The 15,110-nt window shown below is 41.2% G+C and overlaps 3 pseudogenes; 2 read left to right on the plus strand and 1 right to left on the minus strand.

Moving 5' to 3' along the window:
* Nucleotides 1-15,110, plus strand: part of LOC136157574 (zinc finger protein 678-like) — a 322,340-nt pseudogene that overhangs the window by 92,891 nt on the left and 214,339 nt on the right.
* Nucleotides 1-15,110, minus strand: part of LOC136157581 (zinc finger protein 724-like) — a 322,253-nt pseudogene that overhangs the window by 91,746 nt on the left and 215,397 nt on the right.
* Nucleotides 79-9,677, plus strand: LOC136157578 (zinc finger protein 420-like; annotated as a pseudogene).

The raw sequence follows: 15,110 nt of genomic DNA on the forward strand, positions 1-15,110 counted from the left end.
GAGCTCAGAAAAGGGTGAGGGAAACAGGAAAACATGTTCTCTTTCCCTGCAGCAGTTGCAGGTTAAACAGCTGCATGGATGCTTTTGAAGGTGTTTACTCAACATGCAGATGTGAGTTTGGGATGTAACATCTCCAGAGAAGACGCAGAGCAGGAGGAAGAAGAGGAGGAAATGGCAGCTTCTCAGGTGCGTGTCCTTTTCTCCCTGAAATGCCTGGACTGCAAACCTTTAGTTCTCTGCTGCTAATTTTTCTGCTTAGGATGCTTGTTATCACCTTATTTTTTCCTTTTTTTTTTAATAGTGAAAACCAGCTCTTCAGGTTTCATCTCCCTGATGTCCCAGAGCCTTTTCTCCATTGTCTGTATCCCGGCTCTAAAGCATGTTGAATTCTCAGCGTGAAATAGTGACTTTCAATGTTGAATACATTCACTTTGTGAGAGATGAACACGGGGAGGCACTGGTATCTGAGATTCCCTTTGGGATGTGGTTCGGTGCTGGGATCTTAGGGAAGTCGTGGAAATGTCATGATGAATTTACATGTGAATGCAATTCAGCTCTTTAGAACAGGAAGAACAGGAGTAAAAAAATGTCCTTGTTAATAGAATGAACTCAGCATTCCAGAACTTGTCAGAAGTTAAAGTAGCATAGACAGTCCTCTATACTGGTAAGAAATATGTACTAAAAAATGGACTATTAAGCTACAGATCATGGGAGGTATATAGGAGGTGGAAATTGCAGAAAACTGACATTTTTCTTGATAGATTGAGAACTTGGTTTTCCTAATATTGCCAAAATACCTGGCAGTGATAATGCATTTTTCCATGTACCCTATGACCTCTGATGTTCACTGGTTCAGGTGCTTCTGTGAGATTTCCACGCTATGAAATTCATTTTTTTTTTTTCTGTCTTGAACAAGGGTCTTGGAAAGAAAAAGTGATGGATATGCCTATCACAGTTAATGAGGAAATGCCGTATCTTCTTAGTCACTCTTTGCTTTGAAAAATGAACACTGTCAGCTAAAACAGATGCACAATTTGAGAGATGTGAATTAAGTTTTATTTGGGGCAAAATGAGGACAGCCGCCCAGGGTACAGCACCTCATATAGCTCTGAGAGACTGCTCCAAAGAGACAGTGGGGGAAGGTCAGTATGTGATTTTGGTGAAGGGGGAATTCAGTGCAGTCAAGCGCTTACTTTACAAAAGGTTTTCTGCCAGTTGTGGGGAGCTGATGTCATCATTTAGTGGTTTAGTGCTTTTCTAGATATGAAGAGATGCAAGGATTGGGATCATGAAAGCAGTTCTTGAAAATATTTAACTCTCTAAAGACCTGTGCCACCAGATTTTGCTGAAGCAGAATGCTTCAATCCACCCTGAACTCCCTCGAGGGAATTGAAGTCAACAGTTGGAGCACTAAAGGGTTCATTCTCCCCAGAGGCAGATGGCAAACGCCCTTGTTTTTGTTGTTGAGCCACTGGCACTTGACAACACTCACACGTGTTTAGTAGAAATGCTGGGGTTTAGGAGTGGGGGTTTTCATCACTCAAGCCCGGGCCTGATCATTTCCAGTACACTCCACACTCACATCACAGATAGAGTCTCGTCACATTTCTGTATTTTCCAAAATGTTTACAAGAAACATATTAGTGCTAATCTATGTTCAGCTGTGTTAAATTTTAAAATATAGCTCCATGCAAATGATACAGACTTTGCAGGACATTAAAAGGTTCAGAACCAGAGCTCTCTAATTTTTTATCATTGTATATGTCTGCACCCTAGTCTATTTTTAAAAAATTAAAATAATATCATCCTCAAATATTTGTGTACACTTTCAATCAGTTAAAAATTATCCTGCTTTTATTGACATCACAATTTTTCTCTCTTACTATTAATAAGTATCCCATTTTAGTGTATGTCTGTATGAATGAACATGTTAACATCATTTGATTGATGTTTTTCTTTTTCTTTTTTGAAGATTCCCTGAAGCAGGGAATAGCTACTCACTGCAGTATTCGTGCCTTGAGAATCCCATGGACAGAGAAGCCTGGCAGGCTACAGGCCCTGGGGTTGCAAAGAGTAGGACACAACTGAGTGACTAACACTTTTCTTGTTTTTAGTATTATTTACAAATACAGAAATTTCTATAAACTTTCATTAGAGTTAGCTCTGTGCATTTGTCTGTGTTTTATTAAAGTCTAGAGTCATAAACTGAAGTAAAAGTTAAGCTGTCATTTAAAGAATGTTTGTTAAAATATTTGCCAAAAGATGCAACAGCAACATTATAGATTTTACATTATTTCTGTTATACATTCAAGACTCTGAAAAACTGTCAGAAAGATATATAGTATGTACCAGATCATTAAAGTGATTCTTGTCACCGAGGTTACTATCCTATCAGACCTGTAAAATCTGTAAAGCACTTAAAGTTTAAAGTTAAATATGAATTCTTTCCTTACTATTCTGCTTCGTTGCTGTTCAAACATTGTCACTCATGGAGGAGAATTTTCAACATTACTAGTTCAAATAAGCTTGTTAACAATGTGACATACTGAGCCCACTCCAGAACATTTGGAGCAGGAAGTGCTTTTTAAAAATATTTCCTGTTTCTTTTGATAGACAGTTTATCCTCTGTCAACTGAGTACAACACTCAAAAATAAATATGCCAATGTTGATCTGATTGTTTTGTAATTTTTCTTCTAAATCAGGAGAATTTCTGTAGTGGTTGATGGATCATATCTCATCCTCTTTTCTTGGGGTTAAAAATGTGGTAGAAAACATTACTGTGTAAAAATTATATTGTATAATACCAGCCACTCTCCTAAATCAAAACCATTTCTCTGGCTGGTTTCATCTTGGGTCACATTAGGAAGACTTCCCACGGCCCCATGGCATCTGTACTTTGTATTTCAGGGACGGCTGATGTTTCAGGATGTGGCCATAGACTTCACTCAAGAGGAGTGGGAATGCCTGTTTCTCGGTCAGCGGGAATTGTATAGGGACGTGATGTTAGAGAACTACAGGAACCTGGCCTCCTTGGGTGAGGATACCTTCTTTCCAGAATCCCTTATCTACCCGCTGGGTTTTGGTTCCTGTATTTCTAGAATGTCTCCTAGAATCTTCTGCTTCTTACAATAGTTTTAGATCCCTGCTTTCTATGGGAAAATGGGTGTTTCTGAGTTGAGAAAGAAGACTTTATGATGATTCATTATGATTCTGACTTTTCCTTGATGTGATCTGCCTCCTTCTTCTAGGTTAGTGGTAATTCTCTAGGTTCTGTGGTATAAGAGGGTGCCACTCTCCTTTTCAAATCAGATTTCTACTAGTTACTTACTTTGGCCTTAGTAGTAGTTGACTAGAATCTCAAGATCTTTTCTTTATGTATTTGTTAGTGTTATAAAAGTGCATTCGATAAAGTGTTTCAGGATATAATTTTCTAGGCTATATTAACATTCAACCATGCCTTCTCTACAGTGTTAATATAATGAGCAAGATTACAGTATTGTGTCCGACTCTTTACGATCCCATGGAATAGTCCATGGAATTCTCCAGGCCAGAATACTGGAGGTGGTAGCCTTTCCCTCCTCCAGAGGATCTTCCCAACCCAGGCATCAATACACAGGTCTCCCACATTGCAGGTGGTTTCTTTACCAGCTGAGCCACCAGAGAATGTTAATGCAGCCTAGGAAATAATGTCCCCAAATACTTTATTTCTAGACTGTATTAATATTCTACCATGCCTTCTCCGGGCTTCCCAGGTGGCACCAGTGGTAAAGACCCTGCCTGCCAATGCAGGAGACGTAAAAGAAGTAGGTTCGATCCCTGGGTTGAGAAGATCTCCTGGAGGAGGACATGGCAACCCACTCCAGTATTCTTGCCTGGAGAATCCCATGGACAGAGGAGCCTGGTGGGTTATAGTCCATAGGGTGGCAAAGAGTCAGACATGACTGGAGCGACTTAGCACACGTGCCTTCTCTTCTCACCTGAATACATGTTAGAGTGGGAACTGATGAGTCTCTAGCAACACAAACACTCCTTTTCCTGATAGCAGGTCTTGTGGTCTCTAAGCCTGACCTGATCACCTTTCTGGAGCAAATGAAGAATCCCTGGGATGTAAGGAGACTGGAGATGCCAGCCATATACACAGGTAGGTGTGAATGGATGGAGCCGATGACTCAATGACAGGTCCAAGGATCAGTAAGGAATTCATCCTCTGTCATGTGGTTTGGGAAGATCTGCTTCAGTGGAAATGATTTTAGAGAAGCCTGGGTTTCTTTCTGCTGCTGTCTTAGGCGGATATCACCTGTCCCATCCTGTCTCTTAAGTCATTCCTGAATTCATCTCCACTGATTACTTTTCTCAATCACAGTGAGAACTGAAAACCTTCTCTTGGCCTGTGACAATGTGCATGAATCAGTTACTATTGTATTTCCTGGGGGCCCTAGGAAAACTGTGCACGTTTCTGAATGACTCTAAGACGCTCCTATTAAAGCTTGTTTCTACCGCTAGATGGTAGTATGTGAGTGGAATTGTAGACATACTGCCAAAGTTGTAGGAATACTGTGGACAGAGGGGTTTTTTCTGACTTATAATTTCTAAAACACTGGAAGCTACAAATATGATCTTATACATTTTAAATTTAAGTAATTTCTTCACTGCATAAACCAAAACCTCCCTAAAGAGAAAGAATGCAAATCTCAGTGTTACTTCAAAGTTTCTGTTTCCTTCATATGAACTCATATGAAACGTTAAGTGTATTTGCCGCAATTCCTCAATGCTAAAAGACTTAAATATATTCAACTAGCTCAAAGAATTTTCAAATAAATTGGCATAAGATCTTAAAACATTTTCCACTATATTTTTAATGGTTTCAAGCTATTACAATTTTTAGGTAATATAATCTTTTAAAAACATTCTCATTGGAGTACAACTGGTTTACAATGTTGTACAGCAAAGAGAATCGGTTTTAGTATATACCTACTCTTTTAGATTTCCTTCCCAACTAGATCTCCGCAGAGCATTGATAGTGTCCCCTGTGTTCCCACCATATTTTTAAAGTCTCATTTCTTATTTAATTTCTCAAGAACTACTTCTTTATTAATTAATCTTGTTATCAGCTTCCCCAGACTTTGTCCTATGTGTCCTCACTTTCTGATTAGACCTACGTCAGTATCGTTTCTGATGTTTAGATTGAAACATCTAATGCTGCTGTTGCTAAGTCGTTTCAGTCGTGTCCGACTCTGTGCGACCCCGTAGACGGCAGTCCACCAGGCTCCCCTGTCCCTGGGATTCCCCAGGCAAGAACAGTGGAGTGGGTTGCCATTTCCTTCTCCAATGCATGAAAGTGAAAAGTGAAAGTGAGGTCCCTCAGTCGTGTCCGACTCTTAGCGACCCCATGAACTGCAGCCTACTAGGCTCCTCCGTCCTTGGGATTCTCCAGGCAAGAGTACTGGGGTGGGGTGCCATTGCCTTCTCCGAAACATCTAATAGGACACGCTAAAATAAGAAGTGGGTTAAAGAGTTAGAAGGCACCTAGTGGTGTCTCCATTTAAGATGACTTAAGTCAGAAAGTAATCATTAGACTGCCGTCTCTTCTTCATTTAGTGGTTCTTGTAGCTTTTTGTCTTTCTTCTTCCTCTACACCATACTTCTTTGTCCTCTCATTTTGTCACATTTTCTGGGTTTGTGGTCTGTTCTGCAGGCTGCAGGATCCTAGCTCCTCTTGCTCTGTTGTCTTCCCCCTGGGGGGTGAGGTTGGTCCACAGACTTGTGCCCTTCTCCCCTTGATCTGGGCTTTGATTGCTGTTACTGTGACCCGAGCCTGCCCTGGATATTGAGGGGAGTTTCCCCGTGGCTCTGTGGCTGTCACTGCCCTGTCTGTGGTGGGTCTGCTCCCTGGTTGGTGGAACAGAGCCCCCAGATCTGTTTCTTCGCTGTGATTCTGATCTGTGGTAGAGGCAGGTGGGATTGGAGCACACCCCCTGGGAGAGAAGCCCCTGAGGATTCCTGCTCTGGGGATGTTCCCCTCGGGGTGTGCTCACGCGTTGTGTGAGTCTCATGTGACGCTGATCAGCACTGCACTTGGCCCCACCTTAATCATGGGTATCTCTGCACATGGCCCTGGTGTCTCTCAGATGTTATTTTCACCAAGTCACCAGCAAAGATCCAGTGAAATCAGGGCCCAGAATTGCTTTCATGGAGCTGGATCCACTGTGTTGCTCTGGGGCAGCTCAGACTGTGGCCTGGCCCCACCCCCTCACGTACATCCCTACAAAGTCTACAGTTGCTAAAGCTACACCTCCATGACTGGGGGAGCCCTGGTTGTCCTTCAGATGCTCTGTAGGGACTGAGTTGACAAAGCCGGTTGCCTGTGTAAAAGCATGGTTAGCGCAGCTGCGAGGAGAGACTTCAGCTTTTCTTTCTTAACCCTGGGGCTCAGCTGTGCTTTCAGCTCCATCTGAGCATGTGGTCCACGCACAGGTGTCTGTTACAGAGGCTGCCCCAGAGCACAGGAGTCGTCTGCCAATGGAGGAGGGGCATGGGGGAGGCCATGGTGGGGGCTCAATAGAGCCCATCTGGGTGGCAGCCCTTCCTACTGCCAGGGATGAGGGGCCAGCACAGGGGGAGAGAGGCTGCGGTGGGGTTCTTCTCTTTGGGCATCACTCAACAATGGCGCTCTGCTCTATGGTGCTTCAGACTTCCTCCACAAGCAACCCATTTATAGAGCTTCTCCCTCCCTCCCGTTCCCTCAGGATGTCTCCTCATAGCCAGCAGCAGCCCTCTGCCTGGGTCTGCCCTCCACACCCCACGTTCCAGCACCCAGACCTTGTCTGCAGCAGTGGACACTTTCTCAGGCGGGTGGACAGGGCAGGGGTCAGTACCCCATGTGCAGGTCTCACTCTGTCCTTCTGCCACAGACTGTTGCCATGTTGTCTTCCCACAGAGAATGAGGCTCCCCTTCTGTCCCAACTGAGCTCTCCCAGTGAGAGGCTTCTCCGGACATGGAGATCTCCTCTCTTCAGATACCCCCCCCCCCCGCCCCAGGGTTGCAGGTCCCATCCCACTTCCTCTCCTCTTCCTTCTTTCTTTGGTCCTACCTGGCTAAGTGGGAATCTTTCTTGTCCTTTCAGGTGTTGTAGGTCCTCTGCTAGTGTTCAGAGGGACCTCTGTGAGAGTTGTTTCATTTCTGATATATGCTTGATGCATTTGTGGAGAGAGATGAACTCCAAGTCTGCCTAATCCTCTTGCATCTTGATTCTTGTGTCTCTATTTTCTCTACATTTTTAAGGATATTCACTGAGGATAGTAGATTTGATATCTTTTACTTTGATAAACTTTTGTTTGGTGTCTTTCAGCTATGTCTTCTCACAACACCTGTGCTTTGATGTCAAAGAATCCAAGGTTAGAAAATTTAATCCAAAAGGCAAACCTAGGAACATATGGAAGAGCTCATCTTGGAAATGAACATTTAATGAAAGACCAGGAATATACGGGGCTTTGTAAAAGGCCTAGAAGAACTTTATATGGACATAAAGGAACTGAGACAGTTTCACATAATGCAGACATTACTACCAAAAGAAATGAGCAATGTGAGTCAAATTGGGGAAAACACCCATTTCAGTTATCAACATCTGCAGAGAAGTGTATCTTTTCAAACAAAGGTTTAAATCATTTTTTGAAACATACACGTTCTCTGAAGGGAAATGTGGAAAATCTGGAAAGTCATCCAGTCTCTACTGCAAATACTCTTTCAAACCACTCTCAACACAGGCTTCAATTACACATACATTCAAGCACGTCTAAAAACCAGATATTTAAAAATTATGGGGAAAACTCACAATATAATCAATTTGAGGGATCTGTGAGCAAGGGGTCATTATTCTTCCACCAACAGACAGTTTCTCTCTGTTCCAAAATGTGTAATGTTTATAATAAAGGAAATGAGTTAATCCCACCATCGTTGTTCAATACACATCATGATATGGTTAATATGAAACAACTTCTCACATGTAATAACACGAGTCAGGCCTTATGTAAGAGTTCTACCCCCAGTAATTACAAGAATATTTACAATGGAGTGAGAAGCTATTCATGCAATGAAACTGGGTCTAAAACTGGACAAGACTCTAACCCTATGAAACATCAGGGACCTCAATCTTCAGACAAGGATTCTAAAAATAGTACATGTAGGGATATCTTTTATCAAACATCAGGTCTTCCACTAAATAAGAGTACACATACAGGAGAGAAGGCTTATAATTTTGAATATAGTGATATTTCTAATCAGTCTTCAAATCTTACTCAACAGCAGTATATTCAGGATCCACAGAAAAGTTACAACTGTAAGAAATGTGAGAAAGCCTTTGCTAACTCATCCAGCCTAAGTAGACACAGGAAAATTCATTCAGGATGGAAACCTTTCAAAGGTACAGAGTGTGGCAATACCTCTAGTCAGAATTCAAAGCTTAGTCAAGATGGGCAAATCCACACTGGCAAGAAACCTTATTAATGTAAGGAATGTGGAAAAGCATTTATGTCTTGCTCAAATCTTAGTCAACATCAGCAAATTCATACAGGGGAGACGCATTATAAATGTACAAAGTGTGGCAAAGTCTGTAATCAGAACTCAAAGCTTACTCAACATCAGCGAATCCATACAGAGCAGAAAACTTACAAAGGTAAGGAAAGCGGCAAAGCCATTTTTAGGTGTTCACATTTCAGTCTGCATCAGCAAGTTCATGCTAGGGCAAACCAAGCAAATGTAAAGAATGTGGCAAAGTGCTTCCTTGTAGCTCATGTCTTACTCAACATCAGGTAATTGATATGCAGCAGAAATCACACAAATGTATGAAGTGTGGCAAAGCCTTTAATCAGAAGTCAAATCTTACTCAACACCAGAGAATTTATACTGGAGAGAAGCCTTATAAATGTAACGATTGTGGCAAAGAATTTAAACAGTGCTCAGGTCTCACTTACCATCAGAAAATTCATACTGGAGAGAAACCTTATAAATGTACAGAATGTGGGAAATCCTTTAGTGAGAACTCAACTCTTATTCAACACCAGCGAATTCATACTGGGGAGAGGCCTTATAAATGTAACGATTGCGGCAAAGCAGTTAGACAGCACTCATGTCTTACTAAACATCAAGTAATCCATACTGGAGAGAAATCTTATAAATGTAAAGAATGCGGAAAAGCCTTCAGTCACTACTCAACTCTTACTAAACACCAGAGAATTCATACTGGAGAGAAGCCTTATAAATGTAGGGATTGTGGCAAAGAATTTAACCAGTGCTCAGGTCTTATTTACCATCAGAGAATTCATACTGGAGAGAAACCTTATAAATGTACAGAATGTGGGAAATCCTTTAGTGAGAACTCAACTCTTATTCAACACCAGCGAATTCATACTGGGGAGAGGCTTTATAAATGTAAGGATTGTGACAAAGACTTTAGCAAGCCCTCAGGTCTTACTTACCATCAGATAATTCATACTGGAGAGAAACCTTACAAATGTAAAGAATGTGGAAAAGCCTTTATCAAGAACTCACATCTTACTCAACATCAGAGAATTCATACTGGAGGGAAAACCTTGTAAATGTAAGGAAAGTGGCAAAGGCTTTAATCAGAGCTCTCACCTTACTAAACATCAGAAAGCACATATTGGAGAGAAACTCTAGTAATAAGTGATGAAAGAGGTTTGTCCTAAACATACACTTCAGGAAATACAGGACCATTTATTTAAGTAAGATAACGAATGACATGAAAAAATGTAGAAAAGTATTTGATGAAAATTAAATCTAAATAAATACCAGAAATTGCACACTAGAAAAAGTGAAAGTTGCTCAGTCGTGTCCAACTCTTTGCAACCCCAGGGGCTGTGTCCATGGAATTCTCCAGGCCAGAATACTGGAGTGTGAGGTGGGTTCTTTACCAACTGAGCTATCAGGGAAGCCCGCACACTTGAAAGCATTTCATCAATTCTATTTGATTGTTCATTCATCCAATTTGAAGTTCCTCTTCAGGAGAAGTATTGTAGATAATAATCCATAGTTAAAACATAGAAAATAGGTATGTTAGTATGGATCACAAGATGAAGGGTTGGTATTTAGAAATGTACAATTATTAGCAATATATCTTTGTTTATATTGACACGATTTGTGATTATTTGAAAACCAAGATATGTTATTGAACTCTCAAATTACTCCATGCCTCTATGCTTCATTTTTAGTGTGTATGCAAATTTATGTTTTTGACGATTGCTACTCAAAGATGAGACAAGGCCTTCTATCCTAGAGAGAAATAATTTATACTTATTCTCCATTAGGAGATTAAGGACACAGTGATGTAGCATGTACACTGAACATTTAAATGCAGGTGTTAGTCATTCATGCCAAACATCCCTATAGGTCACCATGAAATAAGTGTTCAGGGAGTAATTCCACATATTAAAGTAAGATGCACATTTTCAATAGTTATATCACTTGCATTTGAAGGAAAATACAATGACAGTTCACTGAACTCTTGATGTATCTTTATAATATCAACAGATGTCATGAATATTAGTTGACATGTTTCAAATAATGATACCTCTGATACCCTAGAAATGTATGGAAACCCTTCTCAGAAAAGTCATGTAAGTAGTGTACATCTTGTTTCATTCGTAAATGATTAGCCTCCATTTTGTAACCGTAGAAATCACAGTTCTGAGATCATTGTATCAGAGAAATGAATATCGTTGTTTATGCTTGTAATCTGTATTTAATCAGTTACACAGTGGGTTGGAAAAGGTTTTATTCTTTCTATGTGTGATAGTACATGTTAATAAAACTGACGGTTTCTTGTGATAAAGCCGCAAAGTAATGAATGAAGTGTCAACCTACTGATTTAAGGTCACGGGGAAGAATACCTAACAATAAACTCTTTGTTAGCACAGAGGGATGATATCTGTAACAATTAGTTTCCTTACTGCCTTTACGCCTCAAATAATTGGATATTTCCCATCATTTCTCCATTGTACTTTCCCCTCTCTCTAACTGCTGGGACACTGTGATGGTTCCAATAAGGATTATGCAGAGTACTGTTGAGAGCTCCCCTGAACTGCTCCATGCTGTTGCTGCCTCAGCATCTGTCTGGAGAGCAGCATATGCAGCTCCTTGAACTCACGCCAGCCAGCCCTGTGAGCACCTGCTCTAGACAACCACCCACCTTGTGATCAGCAGTCTTGCTGAACCCCAGGTTCTACTTCACAGGCTCCCCCCTTCAATGACACCCTCACAGTGCTCACCAGATTCCTGCTCCCCTTGGTTTGAATGGACCCATCCACACTCAGCCTGGGGAGCCCACAGCACTTCACCCAGGGTCTCTTATAAAGCCCTGAACCCCAAGCACTGGAGCTTTCTCTGCTTGTTCCTAACCTTGACCTAAGAAACTCCTGCCCTAAACCCCCCTCTCCTGAGAGGTCTCAGCTGTGCTGAGTGTGAGGGCTGAAGCTCAGGGCTCCCGAGTGTGGGTTTGGGGGGAGAAGCATCAGAACAAACAGAATTTGCTAAAGACTCATTTCAAGGCCCCACTTCAGACCTGCAGATTCATAACTTCTTAGAGTGGGGACCTGACCTCGAGGGGTTCATATTCACTGAAATGGTTCAGAAAGAATCTTTTAAGTGGTTTCAACGCGGTTTCCTATCAAGATCACATGACCAGAGTTACGTGATAACCTCCCCGGTGCCCTCCCCACAGAGTTCTCTCGGCCCTGTGGGAGCATCAGTGTGGTGTGTAGGATGTGCTCCAGGGGATTCTAAGCAGAGGCCCGGGTTAAGGACGCGGCTCCTGGTCCATTTGTGAGACTTGAGGCCCGGTGTCAGTCCAAGGAGAGGCTGTGGGGTTGGTCTAGGTGGATTTGGATCGGGAAGTCAACTGACATCATCTGTGTGAGCAGAGGGTTAGGAGCTCTCTATGGGGAGAGAACAATCAAGAAATTAGTTCACAGACTGGTCTCCAGGTAGGAAGTGATTGTTCCTGAATCTCTCCTGAGACAGAGGACAGGAGAGGTGAGTATTTTCAGCTTTTCAAGGTCCTTCTGTCTGTAGTGGTGAAGTAGTTGCAGGTTAAAGAGCTGTGCGGATGCCTTTGAAGGTATTTTCTCAAGATGCAGACATACGTTCGCTGCATAACATCCCCAGAGAAGACGCAGAGCAGGAGGAAGAAGAGAAGGAAACGACAGCTTCTCAGGTACATGTCCTGTCCTGGGTCTGGGGCTGTTTGCTTTTCCTCCTGAAATGCCTAGACTGAGGGAACCTGCAAACCTTTAGTTCTCGGCTTCTAATTTTTCTGCCTGGGGTGTTTGTTATCAACTTCTTATTTTTTCCTTTTCTTACCATAGTGAGGACTGGCTCTTTAGACCACTTCCTCCTTGTGTCCCAGAACCTTGTCTCCCTTGTCTGTAGGGAGCATGATGAATTCTTGCTTTCTATGGAGCATGATGAATTCTCAACCTGAATTAGTGACTTTCAACTAGTGAAAATATTCCCTTTGTGAGAAATAAACATGGGGAGGCATAGGTTCTGAGATTCCCATTGGCATGTGGTTCAGTCTTGGGATCTTAGAGAAGTAGGGGAAATTAGCGATGAATTTACATGCATACACAACTCCAAACATTTAGAACAGGATTAAGAATATGTCCTTATGAACAGAATTACCCCAGTGGTCCAGAGTTCCACAGGAAGTTTGGGGAAAAGAAGGAGAAAAGTATGAGAGACCCTTCTCCATGTTGGCAGGAAGGACTCACTCTTAAGTGTAGTCTTAGGATACAGAACATGGAAGTTATATAAGAAGTGAATTTTGTATAAAACTGATATTTTTCAGGATTCAGATCACTGCTAACATTTATCCCATTACACCTCACGTTTTCTGTTTCAGGGGCTTCTGTGATATTGCAAATGTGATGTTCCTGCTTTCTGTCTTTAAAAAGGATTTTTGAAAGATTTAGTGAGGGATGTGTATAAGCTGACAAAATTAATGTAGCAAACTACACATTCTTAGTTCTGTTTGCTTTGGAAAATGAACACTCACCTGTGTTTAGTAAGGTTGTTGCTTTTGGGGAATGGAGGTTTTCATCACTCAAGCCCAGGTCTGATCATTTCTGTTAATAATATACTCTGCACTCATTTTCCAGACAGAATTCTTATCACATCTTTGTATTTTCTACAATATTTACAAGAATGTTACTTATGCATATTTAACTGTTAAATCTAAAATATAATTCAACACAAATGATAGAGATTTTCAAAGGAATAAAAGATTCAGAACCAAGAACTCTGATTTATTTTATGTCATTATGTGTTTTTGCACTGTAATGTATTTTAAAAATATAGAATATTGCCACAAATAAATTCTAAGATTTAAACACAGAAATCTATTCCTGATTTTATAAACGTGAATAATATTTCTCCCAAATAGTGCAAGTTTGTGTGCGTGAAAATGTTAACAGTATATGATATTTTTTCTGTTTTTGATATTTTTGCCAGTTACCTCAACTGGTAAAACATCCATTAGAGTGGTCTCTGCGTTCAGTTCAGTTCAGTCGCTCAGTCAGGTCTCTGTATTGACTTAATTCTTTTTACATAAAATCGAGCTCAGATTCATTGAAGTAAATCCCAAGCTCTACCATTTTCTGAATATTTGATCAAATATTCCAAACAATTTTGAACAGCAATATTTTTGATCTAAAATTATTTATATGGCTCATTCAAGGTTTAAAAAATAAAAGACCGCTAGAAAGTTCTATAGTTCAAAAATAGTCAAAAGGTTGTTTTCTCTGCTAACTAATCTATTAAACCTGTAAAATCTGTAAAGTGCTTAAAGTTCAATAATAACTATGAATTCTTACCTGGCTCTTTTCAGTTCAGTTCAGTTGCTCAGTTGTGTCCAACTCTCTGCAACCCCATGGATTGCAGCACATCTGACAATCACCAACTCCCAGAGCTTACTCAACCATATGTCTGTTGAGTCCGTGACACCATCCAACCATCTCATCCTCTGTCGTCCCCTTCTCCTCTCACCTTCAACCAGCATCAGGGTCTTTTCAAATGAGTCATTTCTTCACATCAGGTGGCCAAGGTATTGGAGTTTCAGCTTCAGCATCAATCCTTCCAGTGAATACTCAGGACTGATTTCCTTTAGGATGGACTGGTTGGATGTCCTTGCAGTCCAAGGGACTCCCAAGAGTCTTTTCCAACACCACCGTTCAAAAGCATCAATTCTTTGGCACTCAGTTTTCTTTATAGTCCAACTTTCACATCCATATATGACTACTAGAAAAAACATAACTTTGACTAGACAGACCTTTGCTGGCAAAGTAATGTCTCTGCTTTTTTATATGCTGTCTAAGTTGGTCATAGTTTTTCTTCCAAGGAGTAAGCGTTTTAATCTCATGGCTGCAGTCACCATCTGCAGTGATTTTGGAGCCCAAAACAATAAAGTCTCTCACTGTTTCCATTGTTCCCCCATCTATTCGCCATGAAGTGATGAGACTGGATGCCATGGCTATAAGCCATGGTTCTTTTACCTCCGTGCTATTCACAATGGCCATTTATCAACCAGACATTTAGTTAAAACAGCTTGTTCAAGATGAAAAACTGTGGCCCCACCCTAGAATTCTTGAATCACAGTGTGCTTTTAAAAAAATTCCTGCTTTGATTGATATTTATCCTGTGGAACACAAGGAAAATCGTCAAAAGTAAGTATGCTACTGTTGATCACATTTTATAATTTTTCTCCCAGATGAATGAATGAATCATAGTCTCTCAGTCATGTCCCACTCTTCGTGACCGCGTGGACTATATAGCCTGCCAGGTTCCTCTCTCCATAAGATTCTCCAGGCAAGAATACTGGAGTGGGTTGCCATTTCCTTCTCCAGGGGATCTTCCCCACCCAGGGATCAAATCCAGGTCACCCGCACTGCAGACAAGTTTCTTTACCGTATGAGCCAGCAGGGAAGTCCAAGTGGCTTTGTGCATCATATGTCATCCTGTTTTCTTCAGGTTAGAAATATGGTAGCGCATATTGCTATGTAAAAAAGTATATTATTGCATAACATCAGACACTTCTTATTG

Source organism: Muntiacus reevesi, chromosome 2 (assembly GCF_963930625.1).
Source record: "Muntiacus reevesi chromosome 2, mMunRee1.1, whole genome shotgun sequence".
Lineage (NCBI taxonomy): Eukaryota > Metazoa > Chordata > Mammalia > Artiodactyla > Cervidae > Muntiacus > Muntiacus reevesi.